Genomic DNA, 22,988 nt, shown 5'->3' on the forward strand with positions numbered 1-22,988 from the left:
TATATATATATATATATATATATATATATATATATATACGCGCACACACACACATATATATAAACGTATTCTCCGTTGAGATATTGCAGCCGCTGCTGTGTCCAGGCCCAGGAGCCTTAGCACTGTGCTGTGATGTCACTCAATACCACTGACATCACTAGGTGTAAACAACATCTCTCCTTTGCTGTGTATGTGACTATGGAGCTGTTTGGTGATGTCGTCTATTATGGCCTTCATAGAAGCAACAGGAGATTGTTGCATCCATCTAGAACCCTCAGAACTACAGTGCTATGATGTCACTCACTTCCACAGGCCTTGCAGAGTGTAAACAACAACAACCCAGCTTTGTTGTGTATGTAACCATAGGGATTTGTGATGTCACCTAGAACCTTCACAGCAGCGACAGCTTTATGAGGAGCATCAGCACTGCTCTGCCTGAGCAGAACCATCACCGCCATAGGTTGTCAAATAACCCGGATTTAACCCACACAGGTAAGTCCAATGGGGTGCAGGCATGTCCTCTATGCTTACAGCTTCCCGTGGGTGTTGGTTTGATACCGTTTGGGGACAGCCAAGGAGGCATCTGCAGGCAACAAAGGTAGGTGTGTGCTTGTGTGTGTGTTTCCTATGCAGATCCTAAGCCCAGTGTCACATGCAAGTAGGAGGAGTAAGAAGGGTTCCTGGCAAATCCGGGTTATGGATTGCATTTAAAAAGGCCCCGTGGGAGTGCAATGGGCCCCTGTCTTGCTGCTTAGCAATAATGGTATGGGTTTAGGTTCTGCTGTGTGTACTGGTGGTTGACTGCCCCCCAGCCCAGAGTGTGCATGGAAAATTGTCTGGCAGCCTCCCTGACAGCAAGCAGTGATAGTGCCCATGAAGGGGACCTTGTTGGGCCCGCCCCTTTCACGGTTATCGCTTCTCGGCCTTTTGGCTAAGATCAAGTGTAGTATCTGTTCTTATCAGTTTAATATCTGATACGTCCCCTATCTGGGGACCATATATTAAATGGATTTTTGAGAACGGGGGCCGATTTCGAAGCTTGCTTCCGTCGCCCTATGCATTGACCCGATATGGCAGTATCTTCGGGTACAGTGCACCACCCCCTTACAGGGTTAAAAAGAAAGATTCCTACTTTCATTGCTACCTGCTTGCTGGCTAGCCAGCTAGCCAGCCCTGTGGGCCTTGCTGCTGCAGCCAAAAAACAAAAGGTGGTGCTGCTGCTTCTGCTGCTTCTGCTTGTGTCTGGCCGCTGTTGGAGCGTCCAGGCACAGGACTTCTGCTGCTGCTGACTAAATGGCCTCCTTAATTGGATCATTTGAGTAGCCAGCACACCTGTGCAGGTAGGGCATGACATGATAGGCAGCTGCCTTGATAGCGGGTGGGTGCTGAATGTTCCTAATTGACAAAATAAGATTAATGCTTATGAAGAAATATAAAATCTCATCCCTTCCCCAATATCGCGCCACACCCCTACCCCTTAATTCCCTGGTTGAACTTGATGGACATATGTCTTTTTTCGACCGTACTAACTATGTAACTATGTAACATAACATGGGGGGGGGGGGGGGGTCTCCTGGCTGTTCACACAGGTGTGTCATTGCTGTACATTGACCATGCATTGCTTCTGTGGTATTGCAAAGGCAAAGACAAATGCTTCCAGCCATCCATTGCACTAATGGATTGGTCATCAGCTGGCTGTCTATGTCCCGCATCAATATAGACCAAAGTACAGAGGGTTAGGCTATGCTATTGTGCACCTACCTGATGCATCAGAAGGTGCGAGGCCCTTGCTAAATTCTGTGCACAGACTTTGAGATCTATACTTTAGACTGTATCTAAACCTGCTCCAACATGGACTGACATTCTGGCCTACTTTCAGCCGATGCGACTTGTCTGTCGCTGAACAGTCGCTTTTTATGTATTCAGCACCTATGTATAATGTTGTAAAAATGCTCTAGAAGCTAAAGTCGCAGAAATGTCACACATATTTGGCCTGCAACTTTCTGTGCGACAAATTCAGACAGGAAAAATCAGTATAAATCCTTAGAAAATTATCCCCCAGTGTCTCCATCTGCTGGCGGTATTGAATAAGCATTGCTGCACTGATGGGGTATGCATTAGACGAAAAAAAAGAAGAAAAAGAAGAATAATACGCCCAGAAAAGAGGCGAAAAGGAGAAAAACGTAAAAAAACGTGAAAAAAAAGTAAGAGGAAGAGAAGGGAAAAAAAGGTGGAAATGGGTTTAAAAGTGATTTCGGCGGAGAATATATATATATATATATATATATATATATATATATATATATATACGCGCACACACACACATATATATAAACGTATTCTCCGTTGAGATATTGCAGCCGCTGCTGTGTCCAGGCCCAGGAGCCTTAGCACTGTGCTGTGATGTCACTCAATACCACTGACATCACTAGGTGTAAACAACATCTCTCCTTTGCTGTGTATGTGACTATGGAGCTGTTTGGTGATGTCGTCTATTATGGCCTTCATAGAAGCAACAGGAGATTGTTGCATCCATCTAGAACCCTCAGAACTACAGTGCTATGATGTCACTCACTTCCACAGGCCTTGCAGAGTGTAAACAACAACAACCCAGCTTTGTTGTGTATGTAACCATAGGGATTTGTGATGTCACCTAGAACCTTCACAGCAGCGACAGCTTTATGAGGAGCATCAGCACTGCTCTGCCTGAGCAGAACCATCACCGCCATAGGTTGTCAAATAACCCGGATTTAACCCACACAGGTAAGTCCAATGGGGTGCAGGCATGTCCTCTATGCTTACAGCTTCCCGTGGGTGTTGGTTTGATACCGTTTGGGGACAGCCAAGGAGGCATCTGCAGGCAACAAAGGTAGGTGTGTGCTTGTGTGTGTGTTTCCTATGCAGATCCTAAGCCCAGTGTCACATGCAAGTAGGAGGAGTAAGAAGGGTTCCTGGCAAATCCGGGTTATGGATTGCATTTAAAAAGGCCCCGTGGGAGTGCAATGGGCCCCTGTCTTGCTGCTTAGCAATAATGGTATGGGTTTAGGTTCTGCTGTGTGTACTGGTGGTTGACTGCCCCCCAGCCCAGAGTGTGCATGGAAAATTGTCTGGCAGCCTCCCTGACAGCAAGCAGTGATAGTGCCCATGAAGGGGACCTTGTTGGGCCCGCCCCTTTCACGGTTATCGCTTCTCGGCCTTTTGGCTAAGATCAAGTGTAGTATCTGTTCTTATCAGTTTAATATCTGATACGTCCCCTATCTGGGGACCATATATTAAATGGATTTTTGAGAACGGGGGCCGATTTCGAAGCTTGCTTCCGTCGCCCTATGCATTGACCCGATATGGCAGTATCTTCGGGTACAGTGCACCACCCCCTTACAGGGTTAAAAAGAAAGATTCCTACTTTCATTGCTACCTGCTTGCTGGCTAGCCAGCTAGCCAGCCCTGTGGGCCTTGCTGCTGCAGCCAAAAAACAAAAGGTGGTGCTGCTGCTGCTGCTTCTGCTGCTTCTGCTTGTGTCTGGCCGCTGTTGGAGCGTCCAGGCACAGGACTTCTGCTGCTGCTGACTAAATGGCCTCCTTAATTGGATCATTTGAGTAGCCAGCACACCTGTGCAGGTAGGGCATGACATGATAGGCAGCTGCCTTGATAGCGGGTGGGTGCTGAATGTTCCTAATTGACAAAATAAGATTAATGCTTATGAAGAAATATAAAATCTCATCCCTTCCCCAATATCGCGCCACACCCCTACCCCTTAATTCCCTGGTTGAACTTGATGGACATATGTCTTTTTTCGACCGTACTAACTATGTAACTATGTAACATAACATGGGGGGGGGGGGGGGGGTCTCCTGGCTGTTCACACAGGTGTGTCATTGCTGTACATTGACCATGCATTGCTTCTGTGGTATTGCAAAGGCAAAGACAAATGCTTCCAGCCATCCATTGCACTAATGGATTGGTCATCAGCTGGCTGTCTATGTCCCGCATCAATATAGACCAAAGTACAGAGGGTTAGGCTATGCTATTGTGCACCTACCTGATGCATCAGAAGGTGCGAGGCCCTTGCTAAATTCTGTGCACAGACTTTGAGATCTATACTTTAGACTGTATCTAAACCTGCTCCAACATGGACTGACATTCTGGCCTACTTTCAGCCGATGCGACTTGTCTGTCGCTGAACAGTCGCTTTTTATGTATTCAGCACCTATGTATAATGTTGTAAAAATGCTCTAGAAGCTAAAGTCGCAGAAATGTCACACATATTTGGCCTGCAACTTTCTGTGCGACAAATTCAGACAGGAAAAATCAGTATAAATCCTTAGAAAATTATCCCCCAGTGTCTCCATCTGCTGGCGGTATTGAATAAGCATTGCTGCACTGATGGGGTATGCATTAGACGAAAAAAAAGAAGAAAAAGAAGAATAATACGCCCAGAAAAGAGGCGAAAAGGAGAAAAACGTAAAAAAACGTGAAAAAAAAGTAAGAGGAAGAGAAGGGAAAAAAAGGTGGAAATGGGTTTAAAAGTGATTTCGGCGGAGAAATATATATATATATATATATATATATATATATATATATATATACGCGCACACACACACATATATATAAACGTATTCTCCGTTGAGATATTGCAGCCGCTGCTGTGTCCAGGCCCAGGAGCCTTAGCACTGTGCTGTGATGTCACTCAATACCACTGACATCACTAGGTGTAAACAACATCTCTCCTTTGCTGTGTATGTGACTATGGAGCTGTTTGGTGATGTCGTCTATTATGGCCTTCATAGAAGCAACAGGAGATTGTTGCATCCATCTAGAACCCTCAGAACTACAGTGCTATGATGTCACTCACTTCCACAGGCCTTGCAGAGTGTAAACAACAACAACCCAGCTTTGTTGTGTATGTAACCATAGGGATTTGTGATGTCACCTAGAACCTTCACAGCAGCGACAGCTTTATGAGGAGCATCAGCACTGCTCTGCCTGAGCAGAACCATCACCGCCATAGGTTGTCAAATAACCCGGATTTAACCCACACAGGTAAGTCCAATGGGGTGCAGGCATGTCCTCTATGCTTACAGCTTCCCGTGGGTGTTGGTTTGATACCGTTTGGGGACAGCCAAGGAGGCATCTGCAGGCAACAAAGGTAGGTGTGTGCTTGTGTGTGTGTTTCCTATGCAGATCCTAAGCCCAGTGTCACATGCAAGTAGGAGGAGTAAGAAGGGTTCCTGGCAAATCCGGGTTATGGATTGCATTTAAAAAGGCCCCGTGGGAGTGCAATGGGCCCCTGTCTTGCTGCTTAGCAATAATGGTATGGGTTTAGGTTCTGCTGTGTGTACTGGTGGTTGACTGCCCCCCAGCCCAGAGTGTGCATGGAAAATTGTCTGGCAGCCTCCCTGACAGCAAGCAGTGATAGTGCCCATGAAGGGGACCTTGTTGGGCCCGCCCCTTTCACGGTTATCGCTTCTCGGCCTTTTGGCTAAGATCAAGTGTAGTATCTGTTCTTATCAGTTTAATATCTGATACGTCCCCTATCTGGGGACCATATATTAAATGGATTTTTGAGAACGGGGGCCGATTTCGAAGCTTGCTTCCGTCGCCCTATGCATTGACCCGATATGGCAGTATCTTCGGGTACAGTGCACCACCCCCTTACAGGGTTAAAAAGAAAGATTCCTACTTTCATTGCTACCTGCTTGCTGGCTAGCCAGCTAGCCAGCCCTGTGGGCCTTGCTGCTGCAGCCAAAAAACAAAAGGTGGTGCTGCTGCTGCTGCTTCTGCTGCTTCTGCTTGTGTCTGGCCGCTGTTGGAGCGTCCAGGCACAGGACTTCTGCTGCTGCTGACTAAATGGCCTCCTTAATTGGATCATTTGAGTAGCCAGCACACCTGTGCAGGTAGGGCATGACATGATAGGCAGCTGCCTTGATAGCGGGTGGGTGCTGAATGTTCCTAATTGACAAAATAAGATTAATGCTTATGAAGAAATATAAAATCTCATCCCTTCCCCAATATCGCGCCACACCCCTACCCCTTAATTCCCTGGTTGAACTTGATGGACATATGTCTTTTTTCGACCGTACTAACTATGTAACTATGTAACATAACATGGGGGGGGGGGGGGGGTCTCCTGGCTGTTCACACAGGTGTGTCATTGCTGTACATTGACCATGCATTGCTTCTGTGGTATTGCAAAGGCAAAGACAAATGCTTCCAGCCATCCATTGCACTAATGGATTGGTCATCAGCTGGCTGTCTATGTCCCGCATCAATATAGACCAAAGTACAGAGGGTTAGGCTATGCTATTGTGCACCTACCTGATGCATCAGAAGGTGCGAGGCCCTTGCTAAATTCTGTGCACAGACTTTGAGATCTATACTTTAGACTGTATCTAAACCTGCTCCAACATGGACTGACATTCTGGCCTACTTTCAGCCGATGCGACTTGTCTGTCGCTGAACAGTCGCTTTTTATGTATTCAGCACCTATGTATAATGTTGTAAAAATGCTCTAGAAGCTAAAGTCGCAGAAATGTCACACATATTTGGCCTGCAACTTTCTGTGCGACAAATTCAGACAGGAAAAATCAGTATAAATCCTTAGAAAATTATCCCCCAGTGTCTCCATCTGCTGGCGGTATTGAATAAGCATTGCTGCACTGATGGGGTATGCATTAGACGAAAAAAAAGAAGAAAAAGAAGAATAATACGCCCAGAAAAGAGGCGAAAAGGAGAAAAACGTAAAAAAACGTGAAAAAAAAGTAAGAGGAAGAGAAGGGAAAAAAAGGTGGAAATGGGTTTAAAAGTGATTTCGGCGGAGAAATATATATATATATATATATATATATATATATATATATATATATACGCGCACACACACACATATATATAAACGTATTCTCCGTTGAGATATTGCAGCCGCTGCTGTGTCCAGGCCCAGGAGCCTTAGCACTGTGCTGTGATGTCACTCAATACCACTGACATCACTAGGTGTAAACAACATCTCTCCTTTGCTGTGTATGTGACTATGGAGCTGTTTGGTGATGTCGTCTATTATGGCCTTCATAGAAGCAACAGGAGATTGTTGCATCCATCTAGAACCCTCAGAACTACAGTGCTATGATGTCACTCACTTCCACAGGCCTTGCAGAGTGTAAACAACAACAACCCAGCTTTGTTGTGTATGTAACCATAGGGATTTGTGATGTCACCTAGAACCTTCACAGCAGCGACAGCTTTATGAGGAGCATCAGCACTGCTCTGCCTGAGCAGAACCATCACCGCCATAGGTTGTCAAATAACCCGGATTTAACCCACACAGGTAAGTCCAATGGGGTGCAGGCATGTCCTCTATGCTTACAGCTTCCCGTGGGTGTTGGTTTGATACCGTTTGGGGACAGCCAAGGAGGCATCTGCAGGCAACAAAGGTAGGTGTGTGCTTGTGTGTGTGTTTCCTATGCAGATCCTAAGCCCAGTGTCACATGCAAGTAGGAGGAGTAAGAAGGGTTCCTGGCAAATCCGGGTTATGGATTGCATTTAAAAAGGCCCCGTGGGAGTGCAATGGGCCCCTGTCTTGCTGCTTAGCAATAATGGTATGGGTTTAGGTTCTGCTGTGTGTACTGGTGGTTGACTGCCCCCCAGCCCAGAGTGTGCATGGAAAATTGTCTGGCAGCCTCCCTGACAGCAAGCAGTGATAGTGCCCATGAAGGGGACCTTGTTGGGCCCGCCCCTTTCACGGTTATCGCTTCTCGGCCTTTTGGCTAAGATCAAGTGTAGTATCTGTTCTTATCAGTTTAATATCTGATACGTCCCCTATCTGGGGACCATATATTAAATGGATTTTTGAGAACGGGGGCCGATTTCGAAGCTTGCTTCCGTCGCCCTATGCATTGACCCGATATGGCAGTATCTTCGGGTACAGTGCACCACCCCCTTACAGGGTTAAAAAGAAAGATTCCTACTTTCATTGCTACCTGCTTGCTGGCTAGCCAGCTAGCCAGCCCTGTGGGCCTTGCTGCTGCAGCCAAAAAACAAAAGGTGGTGCTGCTGCTGCTGCTTCTGCTGCTTCTGCTTGTGTCTGGCCGCTGTTGGAGCGTCCAGGCACAGGACTTCTGCTGCTGCTGACTAAATGGCCTCCTTAATTGGATCATTTGAGTAGCCAGCACACCTGTGCAGGTAGGGCATGACATGATAGGCAGCTGCCTTGATAGCGGGTGGGTGCTGAATGTTCCTAATTGACAAAATAAGATTAATGCTTATGAAGAAATATAAAATCTCATCCCTTCCCCAATATCGCGCCACACCCCTACCCCTTAATTCCCTGGTTGAACTTGATGGACATATGTCTTTTTTCGACCGTACTAACTATGTAACTATGTAACATAACATGGGGGGGGGGGGGGGGGTCTCCTGGCTGTTCACACAGGTGTGTCATTGCTGTACATTGACCATGCATTGCTTCTGTGGTATTGCAAAGGCAAAGACAAATGCTTCCAGCCATCCATTGCACTAATGGATTGGTCATCAGCTGGCTGTCTATGTCCCGCATCAATATAGACCAAAGTACAGAGGGTTAGGCTATGCTATTGTGCACCTACCTGATGCATCAGAAGGTGCGAGGCCCTTGCTAAATTCTGTGCACAGACTTTGAGATCTATACTTTAGACTGTATCTAAACCTGCTCCAACATGGACTGACATTCTGGCCTACTTTCAGCCGATGCGACTTGTCTGTCGCTGAACAGTCGCTTTTTATGTATTCAGCACCTATGTATTGTTACGCCTAGCGCTACGGGTCCCCGCTCCTCCCCGGAGCGCTCACGGCGTCTTTCTCCCTGCAGCGCCCCGGTCAGTCCCGCTGACCGGGAGCGCTGCACTGTCTTGGCCGTTGGGGATGCGATTCGCACAGCGGGACGCGCCCGCTCGCGAGTCGCATCCCAGGTCACTTACCCGTCCCGGTCCCCTGCTGTCATGTGCTGGCGCGCGCGGCTCCGCTCTCTAGGGCGCGCGCGCGCCAGCTCTCTGAGACTTAAAGGGCCAGTGCACCAATGATTGGTGCCTGGCCCAATTAGCTTAATTGGTTCCCACCTGTTCCCTGCCTATATCTAGTCTCCTCCCTTGCACTCCCTTGCCGGATCTTGTTGCCTTGTGCCAGTGAAAGCGTTTAGTGTGTCCAAAGCCTGTGTACCTGAACTTCTGCTACCCATCCTGACTACGAACCTTGCCGCCTGCCCCCGACCTTCTGCTACGTCTGACCTTGCTTCTGCCTACTCCCTTGTACCGCGCCTATCTTCAGCAGCCAGAGAGGTTGAGCCGTTGCTAGTGGATACGACCTGGTCACTACCGCCGCAGCAAGACCATCCCGCTTTGCGGCGGGCTCTGGTGAAAACCAGTAGTGGCTTAGAACCGGTCCACTAGCACGGTCCACGCCAATCCCTCTCTGGCACAGAGGATCCACTATCTGGAAGCCGAATCGTGACAGTAGATCCGGCCATGGATCCCGCTGAGGTGCCGCTGCCAAGTCTCGCTGATCTTCCCACGGTGGTCGCTCAGCAATCGCAGCAGATTGCCCAACAAGGACAGCAGCTGTCGCAGTTGACCGCCATGTTACAGCAAATTCTGCCTCTGCTACAGCAGCAACCATCTCCTCCGCCAGCTCCTGCACCTCCTCCGCAGCGAGTGGCCGCTCCTAACCTCCGCTTGTCCCTGCCGGACAAATTTGATGGGGACTCCAGACTCTGCCGTGGATTTTTGTCTCAGTGTTCCCTGCATATGGAGATGTTGTCAGACTTGTTTCCTACAGAACGGTCTAAGGTGGCGTTCGTAGTAAGTCTTCTTTCAGGAAAGGCCTTGTCTTGGGCCACACCGCTCTGGGACCGCAATGATCCTGCCACAGCCACAGTCCAGTCCTTCTTTGCTGAAGTCCGAAGTGTCTTTGAGGAACCTGCCCGAGCCTCTTCTGCTGAGACTGCCTTGCTGAACCTGGTCCAGGGTAATTCTTCCGTTGGCGAGTACGCCATACAATTCCGTACTTTTGCTTCTGAACTATCCTGGAATAATGAGGCTCTCTGCGCGACCTTTAAAAAAGGCCTATCCAGTCGCATCAAGGATGTGCTGGCCGCACGAGAGATTCCTGCCAACCTCCAAGAACTCATCCATTTGGCTACCCGCATTGACATGCGTTTTTCTGAGCGACACCAAGAGCTCCGCCAGGAAAAAGACTTAGATCTCTGGGCTCCTCTCCCACAGCATCCTTTGCAGTCTTCGCCTGGGTCTCCCGCCGAGGAGGCCATGCAAGTGGATCGGTCTCGCCTGACCCAGGAAGAGAGGAATCGCCGTAGAGAAGAAAATCTCTGTCTGTATTGTGCCAGTACTGAGCATTTCTTGGTGGATTGCCCTATCCGTCCTCCACGCCTGGGAAACGCACGCACGCACCCAGCTCACGTGGGTGTGGCATCTTTTGCTTCTAAGTCTTCTTCTCCACGTCTCACGGTGCCCGTGCGGATTTCCCCTACAGCCAACTCCTCCATCTCAGCCGTGGCCTGCTTGGACTCTGGTGCCTCCGGGAATTTTATGTTGGAGTCCTTTGTTAATAGATTCAGCATCCCGGTGACCCGTCTCGTCAAACCGCTCTACATTTCCGCGGTCAACGGAGCCAGATTGGACTGCACCGTGCGTTACCGCACAGAACCCCTCCTGATGTCTATCGGACCCCACCACGAAAGGATTGAGTTCTTCATTCTCCCCAACTGTACCTCTGAGGTCCTCCTCGGTCTGCCTTGGCTCCGGCTTCATTCCCCCACCATTGATTGGACCACCGGGGAGATCAGGAACTGGGACTCTGCCTGCCACAGGAAGTGCCTCTCCCCCCCTCCCAGTCCCATCAGGCAAGCCTCTGTGCCTCCCCATGGCCCCCGTCCTGGTGTCACACTGCCCCGTGCCAGGCCTCGCCCTCTGCCCTCCCTCCCCATTCCCACTCCTGCTGTACTGCCTGCCGTTGAGGAAACCCTCCATTCTTTCCAGGTGTCCTCATCCCAGGGGAGGCAGTTACCGGACAAAGAGAAGGGGAGACCTAAGGGGGGGGGGTACTGTTACGCCTAGCGCTCCGGGTCCCCGCTCCTCCCCGGAGCGCTCACGGCGTCTTTCTCCCTGCAGCGCCCCGGTCAGTCCCGCTGACCGGGAGCGCTGCACTGTCTTGGCCGTTGGGGATGCGATTCGCACAGCGGGACGCGCCCGCTCGCGAGTCGCATCCCAGGTCACTTACCCGTCCCGGTCCCCTGCTGTCATGTGCTGGCGCGCGCGGCTCCGCTCTCTAGGGCGCGCGCGCGCCAGCTCTCTGAGACTTAAAGGGCCAGTGCACCAATGATTGGTGCCTGGCCCAATTAGCTTAATTGGTTCCCACCTGTTCCCTGCCTATATCTAGTCTCCTCCCTTGCACTCCCTTGCCGGATCTTGTTGCCTTGTGCCAGTGAAAGCGTTTAGTGTGTCCAAAGCCTGTGTACCTGAACTTCTGCTACCCATCCTGACTACGAACCTTGCCGCCTGCCCCCGACCTTCTGCTACGTCTGACCTTGCTTCTGCCTACTCCCTTGTACCGCGCCTATCTTCAGCAGCCAGAGAGGTTGAGCCGTTGCTAGTGGATACGACCTGGTCACTACCGCCGCAGCAAGACCATCCCGCTTTGCGGCGGGCTCTGGTGAAAACCAGTAGTGGCTTAGAACCGGTCCACTAGCACGGTCCACGCCAATCCCTCTCTGGCACAGAGGATCCACTATCTGGAAGCCGAATCGTGACATGTATAATGTTGTAAAAATGCTCTAGAAGCTAAAGTCGCAGAAATGTCACACATATTTGGCCTGCAACTTTCTGTGCGACAAATTCAGACAGGAAAAATCAGTATAAATCCTTAGAAAATTATCCCCCAGTGTCTCCATCTGCTGGCGGTATTGAATAAGCATTGCTGCACTGATGGGGTATGCATTAGACGAAAAAAAAGAAGAAAAAGAAGAATAATACGCCCAGAAAAGAGGCGAAAAGGAGAAAAACGTAAAAAAACGTGAAAAAAAAGTAAGAGGAAGAGAAGGGAAAAAAAGGTGGAAATGGGTTTAAAAGTGATTTCGGCGGAGAATATATATATATATATATATATATATATATATATATATATATATATATATACGCGCACACACACACATATATATAAACGTATTCTCCGTTGAGATATTGCAGCCGCTGCTGTGTCCAGGCCCAGGAGCCTTAGCACTGTGCTGTGATGTCACTCAATACCACTGACATCACTAGGTGTAAACAACATCTCTCCTTTGCTGTGTATGTGACTATGGAGCTGTTTGGTGATGTCGTCTATTATGGCCTTCATAGAAGCAACAGGAGATTGTTGCATCCATCTAGAACCCTCAGAACTACAGTGCTATGATGTCACTCACTTCCACAGGCCTTGCAGAGTGTAAACAACAACAACCCAGCTTTGTTGTGTATGTAACCATAGGGATTTGTGATGTCACCTAGAACCTTCACAGCAGCGACAGCTTTATGAGGAGCATCAGCACTGCTCTGCCTGAGCAGAACCATCACCGCCATAGGTTGTCAAATAACCCGGATTTAACCCACACAGGTAAGTCCAATGGGGTGCAGGCATGTCCTCTATGCTTACAGCTTCCCGTGGGTGTTGGTTTGATACCGTTTGGGGACAGCCAAGGAGGCATCTGCAGGCAACAAAGGTAGGTGTGTGCTTGTGTGTGTGTTTCCTATGCAGATCCTAAGCCCAGTGTCACATGCAAGTAGGAGGAGTAAGAAGGGTTCCTGGCAAATCCGGGTTATGGATTGCATTTAAAAAGGCCCCGTGGGAGTGCAATGGGCCCCTGTCTTGCTGCTTAGCAATAATGGTATGGGTTTAGGTTCTGCTGTGTGTACTGGTGGTTGACTGCCCCCCAGCCCAGAGTGTGCATGGAAAATTGTCTGGCAGCCTCCCTGACAGCAAGCAGTGATAGTGCCCATGAAGGGGACCTTGTTGGGCCCGCCCCTTTCACGGTTATCGCTTCTCGGCCTTTTGGCTAAGATCAAGTGTAGTATCTGTTCTTATCAGTTTAATATCTGATACGTCCCCTATCTGGGGACCATATATTAAATGGATTTTTGAGAACGGGGGCCGATTTCGAAGCTTGCTTCCGTCGCCCTATGCATTGACCCGATATGGCAGTATCTTCGGGTACAGTGCACCACCCCCTTACAGGGTTAAAAAGAAAGATTCCTACTTTCATTGCTACCTGCTTGCTGGCTAGCCAGCTAGCCAGCCCTGTGGGCCTTGCTGCTGCAGCCAAAAAACAAAAGGTGGTGCTGCTGCTGCTGCTTCTGCTGCTTCTGCTTGTGTCTGGCCGCTGTTGGAGCGTCCAGGCACAGGACTTCTGCTGCTGCTGACTAAATGGCCTCCTTAATTGGATCATTTGAGTAGCCAGCACACCTGTGCAGGTAGGGCATGACATGATAGGCAGCTGCCTTGATAGCGGGTGGGTGCTGAATGTTCCTAATTGACAAAATAAGATTAATGCTTATGAAGAAATATAAAATCTCATCCCTTCCCCAATATCGCGCCACACCCCTACCCCTTAATTCCCTGGTTGAACTTGATGGACATATGTCTTTTTTCGACCGTACTAACTATGTAACTATGTAACATAACATGGGGGGGGGGGGGGGGGTCTCCTGGCTGTTCACACAGGTGTGTCATTGCTGTACATTGACCATGCATTGCTTCTGTGGTATTGCAAAGGCAAAGACAAATGCTTCCAGCCATCCATTGCACTAATGGATTGGTCATCAGCTGGCTGTCTATGTCCCGCATCAATATAGACCAAAGTACAGAGGGTTAGGCTATGCTATTGTGCACCTACCTGATGCATCAGAAGGTGCGAGGCCCTTGCTAAATTCTGTGCACAGACTTTGAGATCTATACTTTAGACTGTATCTAAACCTGCTCCAACATGGACTGACATTCTGGCCTACTTTCAGCCGATGCGACTTGTCTGTCGCTGAACAGTCGCTTTTTATGTATTCAGCACCTATGTATAATGTTGTAAAAATGCTCTAGAAGCTAAAGTCGCAGAAATGTCACACATATTTGGCCTGCAACTTTCTGTGCGACAAATTCAGACAGGAAAAATCAGTATAAATCCTTAGAAAATTATCCCCCAGTGTCTCCATCTGCTGGCGGTATTGAATAAGCATTGCTGCACTGATGGGGTATGCATTAGACGAAAAAAAAGAAGAAAAAGAAGAATAATACGCCCAGAAAAGAGGCGAAAAGGAGAAAAACTTAAAAAAACGTGAAAAAAAAGTAAGAGGAAGAGAAGGGAAAAAAAGGTGGAAATGGGTTTAAAAGTGATTTCGGCGGAGAAATATATATATATATATATATATATATATATATATATATATATATACGCGCACACACACACATATATATAAACGTATTCTCCGTTGAGATATTGCAGCCGCTGCTGTGTCCAGGCCCAGGAGCCTTAGCACTGTGCTGTGATGTCACTCAATACCACTGACATCACTAGGTGTAAACAACATCTCTCCTTTGCTGTGTATGTGACTATGGAGCTGTTTGGTGATGTCGTCTATTATGGCCTTCATAGAAGCAACAGGAGATTGTTGCATCCATCTAGAACCCTCAGAACTACAGTGCTATGATGTCACTCACTTCCACAGGCCTTGCAGAGTGTAAACAACAACAACCCAGCTTTGTTGTGTATGTAACCATAGGGATTTGTGATGTCACCTAGAACCTTCACAGCAGCGACAGCTTTATGAGGAGCATCAGCACTGCTCTGCCTGAGCAGAACCATCACCGCCATAGGTTGTCAAATAACCCGGATTTAACCCACACAGGTAAGTCCAATGGGGTGCAGGCATGTCCTCTATGCTTACAGCTTCCCGTGGGTGTTGGTTTGATACCGTTTGGGGACAGCCAAGGAGGCATCTGCAGGCAACAAAGGTAGGTGTGTGCTTGTGTGTGTGTTTCCTATGCAGATCCTAAGCCCAGTGTCACATGCAAGTAGGAGGAGTAAGAAGGGTTCCTGGCAAATCCGGGTTATGGATTGCATTTAAAAAGGCCCCGTGGGAGTGCAATGGGCCCCTGTCTTGCTGCTTAGCAATAATGGTATGGGTTTAGGTTCTGCTGTGTGTACTGGTGGTTGACTGCCCCCCAGCCCAGAGTGTGCATGGAAAATTGTCTGGCAGCCTCCCTGACAGCAAGCAGTGATAGTGCCCATGAAGGGGACCTTGTTGGGCCCGCCCCTTTCACGGTTATCGCTTCTCGGCCTTTTGGCTAAGATCAAGTGTAGTATCTGTTCTTATCAGTTTAATATCTGATACGTCCCCTATCTGGGGACCATATATTAAATGGATTTTTGAGAACGGGGGCCGATTTCGAAGCTTGCTTCCGTCGCCCTATGCATTGACCCGATATGGCAGTATCTTCGGGTACAGTGCACCACCCCCTTACAGGGTTAAAAAGAAAGATTCCTACTTTCATTGCTACCTGCTTGCTGGCTAGCCAGCTAGCCAGCCCTGTGGGCCTTGCTGCTGCAGCCAAAAAACAAAAGGTGGTGCTGCTGCTGCTGCTTCTGTTGCTTCTGCTTGTGTCTGGCCGCTGTTGGAGCGTCCAGGCACAGGACTTCTGCTGCTGCTGACTAAATGGCCTCCTTAATTGGATCATTTGAGTAGCCAGCACACCTGTGCAGGTAGGGCATGACATGATAGGCAGCTGCCTTGATAGCGGGTGGGTGCTGAATGTTCCTAATTGACAAAATAAGATTAATGCTTATGAAGAAATATAAAATCTCATCCCTTCCCCAATATCGCGCCACACCCCTACCCCTTAATTCCCTGGTTGAACTTGATGGACATATGTCTTTTTTCGACCGTACTAACTATGTAACTATGTAACATAACATGGGGGGGGGGGGGGGGGTCTCCTGGCTGTTCACACAGGTGTGTCATTGCTGTACATTGACCATGCATTGCTTCTGTGGTATTGCAAAGGCAAAGACAAATGCTTCCAGCCATCCATTGCACTAATGGATTGGTCATCAGCTGGCTGTCTATGTCCCGCATCAATATAGACCAAAGTACAGAGGGTTAGGCTATGCTATTGTGCACCTACCTGATGCATCAGAAGGTGCGAGGCCCTTGCTAAATTCTGTGCACAGACTTTGAGATCTATACTTTAGACTGTATCTAAACCTGCTCCAACATGGACTGACATTCTGGCCTACTTTCAGCCGATGCGACTTGTCTGTCGCTGAACAGTCGCTTTTTATGTATTCAGCACCTATGTATAATGTTGTAAAAATGCTCTAGAAGCTAAAGTCGCAGAAATGTCACACATATTTGGCCTGCAACTTTCTGTGCGACAAATTCAGACAGGAAAAATCAGTATAAATCCTTAGAAAATTATCCCCCAGTGTCTCCATCTGCTGGCGGTATTGAATAAGCATTGCTGCACTGATGGGGTATGCATTAGACGAAAAAAAAGAAGAAAAAGAAGAATAATACGCCCAGAAAAGAGGCGAAAAGGAGAAAAACGTAAAAAAACGTGAAAAAAAAGTAAGAGGAAGAGAAGGGAAAAAAAGGTGGAAATGGGTTTAAAAGTGATTTCGGCGGAGAAATATATATATATATATATATATATATATATATATATATATATATATACGCGCACACACACACATATATATAAACGTATTCTCCGTTGAGATATTGCAGCCGCTGCTGTGTCCAGGCCCAGGAGCCTTAGCACTGTGCTGTGATGTCACTCAATACCACTGACATCACTAGGTGTAAACAACATCTCTCCTTTGCTGTGTATGTGACTATGGAGCTGTTTGGTGATGTCGTCTATTATGGCCTTCATAGAAGCAACAGGAGATTGTTGCATCCATCTAGAACCCTCAGAACTACAGTGCTATGATGTCACTCACTTCCACAGGCCTTGCAGAGTGTAAACAACAACAACCCAGCTTTGTTGTGTATGTAACCATAGGGATTTGTGATGTCACCTAGAACCTTCACAGCAGCGACAGCTTTATGAGGAGCATCAGCACTGCTCTGCCTGAGCAGAACCATCACCGCCATAGGTTGTCAAATAACCCGGATTTAACCCACACAGGTAAGTCCAATGGGGTGCAGGCATGTCCTCTATGCTTACAGCTTCCCGTGGGTGTTGGTTTGATACCGTTTGGGGACAGCCAAGGAGGCATCTGCAGGCAACAAAGGTAGGTGTGTGCTTGTGTGTGTGTTTCCTATGCAGATCCTAAGCCCAGTGTCACATGCAAGTAGGAGGAGTAAGAAGGGTTCCTGGCAAATCCGGGTTATGGATTGCATTTAAAAAGGCCCCGTGGGAGTGCAATGGGCCCCTGTCTTGCTGCTTAGCAATAATGGTATGGGTTTAGGTTCTGCTGTGTGTACTGGTGGTTGACTGCCCCCCAGCCCAGAGTGTGCATGGAAAATTGTCTGGCAGCCTCCCTGACAGCAAGCAGTGATAGTGCCCATGAAGGGGACCTTGTTGGGCCCGCCCCTTTCACGGTTATCGCTTCTCGGCCTTTTGGCTAAGATCAAGTGTAGTATCTGTTCTTATCAGTTTAATATCTGATACGTCCCCTATCTGGGGACCATATATTAAATGGATTTTTGAGAACGGGGGCCGATTTCGAAGCTTGCTTCCGTCGCCCTATGCATTGACCCGATATGGCAGTATCTTCGGGTACAGTGCACCACCCCCTTACAGGGTTAAAAAGAAAGATTCCTACTTTCATTGCTACCTGCTTGCTGGCTAGCCAGCTAGCCAGCCCTGTGGGCCTTGCTGCTGCAGCCAAAAAACAAAAGGTGGTGCTGCTGCTGCTGCTTCTGCTGCTTCTGCTTGTGTCTGGCCGCTGTTGGAGCGTCCAGGCACAGGACTTCTGCTGCTGCTGACTAAATGGCCTCCTTAATTGGATCATTTGAGTAGCCAGCACACCTGTGCAGGTAGGGCATGACATGATAGGCAGCTGCCTTGATAGCGGGTGGGTGCTGAATGTTCCTAATTGACAAAATAAGATTAATGCTTATGAAGAAATATAAAATCTCATCCCTTCCCCAATATCGCGCCACACCCCTACCCCTTAATTCCCTGGTTGAACTTGATGGACATATGTCTTTTTTCGACCGTACTAACTATGTAACTATGTAACATAACATGGGGGGGGGGGGGGGGGTCTCCTGGCTGTTCACACAGGTGTGTCATTGCTGTACATTGACCATGCATTGCTTCTGTGGTATTGCAAAGGCAAAGACAAATGCTTCCAGCCATCCATTGCACTAATGGATTGGTCATCAGCTGGCTGTCTATGTCCCGCATCAATATAGACCAAAGTACAGAGGGTTAGGCTATGCTATTGTGCACCTACCTGATGCATCAGAAGGTGCGAGGCCCTTGCTAAATTCTGTGCACAGACTTTGAGATCTATACTTTAGACTGTATCTAAACCTGCTCCAACATGGACTGACATTCTGGCCTACTTTCAGCCGATGCGACTTGTCTGTCGCTGAACAGTCGCTTTTTATGTATTCAGCACCTATGTATAATGTTGTAAAAATGCTCTAGAAGCTAAAGTCGCAGAAATGTCACACATATTTGGCCTGCAACTTTCTGTGCGACAAATTCAGACAGGAAAAATCAGTATAAATCCTTAGAAAATTATCCCCCAGTGTCTCCATCTGCTGGCGGTATTGAATAAGCATTGCTGCACTGATGGGGTATGCATTAGACGAAAAAAAAGAAGAAAAAGAAGAATAATACGCCCAGAAAAGAGGCGAAAAGGAGAAAAACGTAAAAAAACGTGAAAAAAAAGTAAGAGGAAGAGAAGGGAAAAAAAGGTGGAAATGGGTTTAAAAGTGATTTCGGCGGAGAAATATATATATATATATATATATATATATATATATATATATACGCGCACACACACACATATATATAAACGTATTCTCCGTTGAGATATTGCAGCCGCTGCTGTGTCCAGGCCCAGGAGCCTTAGCACTGTGCTGTGATGTCACTCAATACCACTGACATCACTAGGTGTAAACAACATCTCTCCTTTGCTGTGTATGTGACTATGGAGCTGTTTGGTGATGTCGTCTATTATGGCCTTCATAGAAGCAACAGGAGATTGTTGCATCCATCTAGAACCCTCAGAACTACAGTGCTATGATGTCACTCACTTCCACAGGCCTTGCAGAGTGTAAACAACAACAACCCAGCTTTGTTGTGTATGTAACCATAGGGATTTGTGATGTCACCTAGAACCTTCACAGCAGCGACAGCTTTATGAGGAGCATCAGCACTGCTCTGCCTGAGCAGAACCATCACCGCCATAGGTTGTCAAATAACCCGGATTTAACCCACACAGGTAAGTCCAATGGGGTGCAGGCATGTCCTCTATGCTTACAGCTTCCCGTGGGTGTTGGTTTGATACCGTTTGGGGACAGCCAAGGAGGCATCTGCAGGCAACAAAGGTAGGTGTGTGCTTGTGTGTGTGTTTCCTATGCAGATCCTAAGCCCAGTGTCACATGCAAGTAGGAGGAGTAAGAAGGGTTCCTGGCAAATCCGGGTTATGGATTGCATTTAAAAAGGCCCCGTGGGAGTGCAATGGGCCCCTGTCTTGCTGCTTAGCAATAATGGTATGGGTTTAGGTTCTGCTGTGTGTACTGGTGGTTGACTGCCCCCCAGCCCAGTGTGCATGGAAAATTGTCTGGCAGCCTCCCTGACAGCAAGCAGTGATAGTGCCCATGAAGGGGACCTTGTTGGGCCCGCCCCTTTCACGGTTATCGCTTCTCGGCCTTTTGGCTAAGATCAAGTGTAGTATCTGTTCTTATCAGTTTTCATGCTGGTGGGGATGGGTGCTGCATGGAGGATGCAGGTGTACCAGGGCTTTCCGGGGCTGGTTCTGAGGAATCAGCTCGACGGCTGCCCCGATGTGACCTGTTCCCTCCGGGTCTCGCCATGAGGCTGAGAGGGTCTAGAGCCGAGGTACTTTTGTGCCTCGGGGAGTGGTGACCCCGAGGTGCCGAAACTCACTGGGAGAATAGGCTCACTGGGTTGAAGCACGGGCACCATAATCTCTTCACCTTGTGGCACTCACCTCTTGATTCCCGGCCTTCTGGCTAGGATCAGAGAAATTTTTATAGATCCGGCCGGATGTCCGGGCAGTATATCTGCACACATTCACTTATTTATTTCTTTTTTGTCTCACTGTGTCACTTTTTGCGTGTTGTGTGTTCACAGGATTTATCAGGATGCGGTAGCCCTTCTGGGTGTCCCTCCTGGCGGTCTAGGGGAGGTGTGTGTGGCCATTAGGTTCCGCACCTCCCTGCAAACACCCCGGGTACTCCTGCTTTGGCAGGGTACCTACCGTAATCGGCTCTGCGGGCAGATACCTTGGCTAACGCCAAGGGGGATGCCGGGAGCATTTGTGGTCCCCTAGTAGCTTCGGCGAAAAGGGACATCGAACCTGGAACCTCGCAGGTACCTTTTGGTCCGGAGGCGAAGGGTAAGGTTTGTTGGGGGGCCTCTCTCCTATCGGAGAAGGGCTTGCGATAGACCGCATCCTTTGTGCACGGTTTTTTAGTGTAACACGTTTGCACTTTTTCTTGCACTTTGGGTGAATCGAAAGCACGTTCCTCGGCTTTAAAATAAAAAAAAAAAAAAAAAAAAAAAATCTGTTCTTATCAGTTTAATATCTGATACGTCCCCTATCTGGGGACCATATATTAAATGGATTTTTGAGAACGGGGGCCGATTTCGAAGCTTGCTTCCGTCGCCCTATGCATTGACCCGATATGGCAGTATCTTCGGGTACAGTGCACCACCCCCTTACAGGGTTAAAAAGAAAGATTCCTACTTTCATTGCTACCTGCTTGCTGGCTAGCCAGCTAGCCAGCCCTGTGGGCCTTGCTGCTGCAGCCAAAAAACAAAAGGTGGTGCTGCTGCTGCTGCTTCTGCTGCTTCTGCTGCTTCTGCTTGTGTCTGGCCGCTGTTGGAGCGTCCAGGCACAGGACTTCTGCTGCTGCTGACTAAATGGCCTCCTTAATTGGATCATTTGAGTAGCCAGCACACCTGTGCAGGTAGGGCATGACATGATAGGCAGCTGCCTTGATAGCGGGTGGGTGCTGAATGTTCCTAATTGACAAAATAAGATTAATGCTTATGAAGAAATATAAAATCTCATCCCTTCCCCAATATCGCGCCACACCCCTACCCCTTAATTCCCTGGTTGAACTTGATGGACATATGTCTTTTTTCGACCGTACTAACTATGTAACTATGTAACATAACATGGGGGGGGGGGGGGGGGGGTCTCCTGGCTGTTCACACAGGTGTGTCATTGCTGTACATTGACCATGCATTGCTTCTGTGGTATTGCAAAGGCAAAGACAAATGCTTCCAGCCATCCATTGCACTAATGGATTGGTCATCAGCTGGCTGTCTATGTCCCGCATCAATATAGACCAAAGTACAGAGGGTTAGGCTATGCTATTGTGCACCTACCTGATGCATCAGAAGGTGCGAGGCCCTTGCTAAATTCTGTGCACAGACTTTGAGATCTATACTTTAGACTGTATCTAAACCTGCTCCAACATGGACTGACATTCTGGCCTACTTTCAGCCGATGCGACTTGTCTGTCGCTGAACAGTCGCTTTTTATGTATTCAGCACCTATGTATAATGTTGTAAAAATGCTCTAGAAGCTAAAGTCGCAGAAATGTCACACATATTTGGCCTGCAACTTTCTGTGCGACAAATTCAGACAGGAAAAATCAGTATAAATCCTTAGAAAATTATCCCCCAGTGTCTCCATCTGCTGGCGGTATTGAATAAGCATTGCTGCACTGATGGGGTATGCATTAGACGAAAAAAAAGAAGAAAAAGAAGAATAATACGCCCAGAAAAGAGGCGAAAAGGAGAAAAACGTAAAAAAACGTGAAAAAAAAGTAAGAGGAAGAGAAGGGAAAAAAAGGTGGAAATGGGTTTAAAAGTGATTTCGGCGGAGAAATATATATATATATATATATATATATATATATATATATACGCGCACACACACACATATATATAAACGTATTCTCCGTTGAGATATTGCAGCCGCTGCTGTGTCCAGGCCCAGGAGCCTTAGCACTGTGCTGTGATGTCACTCAATACCACTGACATCACTAGGTGTAAACAACATCTCTCCTTTGCTGTGTATGTGACTATGGAGCTGTTTGGTGATGTCGTCTATTATGGCCTTCATAGAAGCAACAGGAGATTGTTGCATCCATCTAGAACCCTCAGAACTACAGTGCTATGATGTCACTCACTTCCACAGGCCTTGCAGAGTGTAAACAACAACAACCCAGCTTTGTTGTGTATGTAACCATAGGGATTTGTGATGTCACCTAGAACCTTCACAGCAGCGACAGCTTTATGAGGAGCATCAGCACTGCTCTGCCTGAGCAGAACCATCACCGCCATAGGTTGTCAAATAACCCGGATTTAACCCACACAGGTAAGTCCAATGGGGTGCAGGCATGTCCTCTATGCTTACAGCTTCCCGTGGGTGTTGGTTTGATACCGTTTGGGGACAGCCAAGGAGGCATCTGCAGGCAACAAAGGTAGGTGTGTGCTTGTGTGTGTGTTTCCTATGCAGATCCTAAGCCCAGTGTCACATGCAAGTAGGAGGAGTAAGAAGGGTTCCTGGCAAATCCGGGTTATGGATTGCATTTAAAAAGGCCCCGTGGGAGTGCAATGGGCCCCTGTCTTGCTGCTTAGCAATAATGGTATGGGTTTAGGTTCTGCTGTGTGTACTGGTGGTTGACTGCCCCCCAGCCCAGAGTGTGCATGGAAAATTGTCTGGCAGCCTCCCTGACAGCAAGCAGTGATAGTGCCCATGAAGGGGA

General features: G+C 48.0%; 8 non-coding genes and 1 pseudogene across 8 annotated transcripts; all 9 read left to right on the forward strand.

Annotated features, from left to right (window-relative positions):
- Positions 1-911: 911 nt before the first annotated feature.
- Positions 912-1,102, forward strand: LOC130337598 (U2 spliceosomal RNA). The gene has a single exon (XR_008878455.1). It is a non-coding gene; the product is annotated as a U2 spliceosomal RNA (small nuclear RNA).
- Positions 1,103-3,182: 2,080 nt separating this feature from the next.
- On the forward strand, positions 3,183-3,373 carry LOC130337599 (U2 spliceosomal RNA). The gene has a single exon (XR_008878456.1). It is a non-coding gene; the product is annotated as a U2 spliceosomal RNA (small nuclear RNA).
- A 2,086-nt stretch (positions 3,374-5,459) lies between these two features.
- LOC130337600 (U2 spliceosomal RNA) lies at positions 5,460-5,650 on the forward strand. Its single transcript, XR_008878457.1, has one exon. It is a non-coding gene; the product is annotated as a U2 spliceosomal RNA (small nuclear RNA).
- A 2,087-nt stretch (positions 5,651-7,737) lies between these two features.
- Positions 7,738-7,928, forward strand: LOC130337603 (U2 spliceosomal RNA). The gene has a single exon (XR_008878459.1). It is a non-coding gene; the product is annotated as a U2 spliceosomal RNA (small nuclear RNA).
- Positions 7,929-13,046: 5,118 nt separating this feature from the next.
- Positions 13,047-13,237, forward strand: LOC130337604 (U2 spliceosomal RNA). The gene has a single exon (XR_008878460.1). It is a non-coding gene; the product is annotated as a U2 spliceosomal RNA (small nuclear RNA).
- Positions 13,238-15,325: 2,088 nt separating this feature from the next.
- LOC130337605 (U2 spliceosomal RNA) lies at positions 15,326-15,516 on the forward strand. Its single transcript, XR_008878461.1, has one exon. It is a non-coding gene; the product is annotated as a U2 spliceosomal RNA (small nuclear RNA).
- Positions 15,517-17,606: 2,090 nt separating this feature from the next.
- On the forward strand, positions 17,607-17,797 carry LOC130337606 (U2 spliceosomal RNA). The gene has a single exon (XR_008878462.1). It is a non-coding gene; the product is annotated as a U2 spliceosomal RNA (small nuclear RNA).
- Positions 17,798-19,879: 2,082 nt separating this feature from the next.
- On the forward strand, positions 19,880-20,039 carry LOC130337636 (U2 spliceosomal RNA; annotated as a pseudogene).
- A 693-nt stretch (positions 20,040-20,732) lies between these two features.
- On the forward strand, positions 20,733-20,923 carry LOC130337631 (U2 spliceosomal RNA). The gene has a single exon (XR_008878485.1). It is a non-coding gene; the product is annotated as a U2 spliceosomal RNA (small nuclear RNA).
- Positions 20,924-22,988: the final 2,065 nt, after the last annotated feature.

Source organism: Hyla sarda, unplaced genomic scaffold (genome assembly GCF_029499605.1).
Source record: "Hyla sarda isolate aHylSar1 unplaced genomic scaffold, aHylSar1.hap1 scaffold_502, whole genome shotgun sequence".
Classification (NCBI taxonomy): Eukaryota; Metazoa; Chordata; class Amphibia; order Anura; family Hylidae; genus Hyla; species Hyla sarda.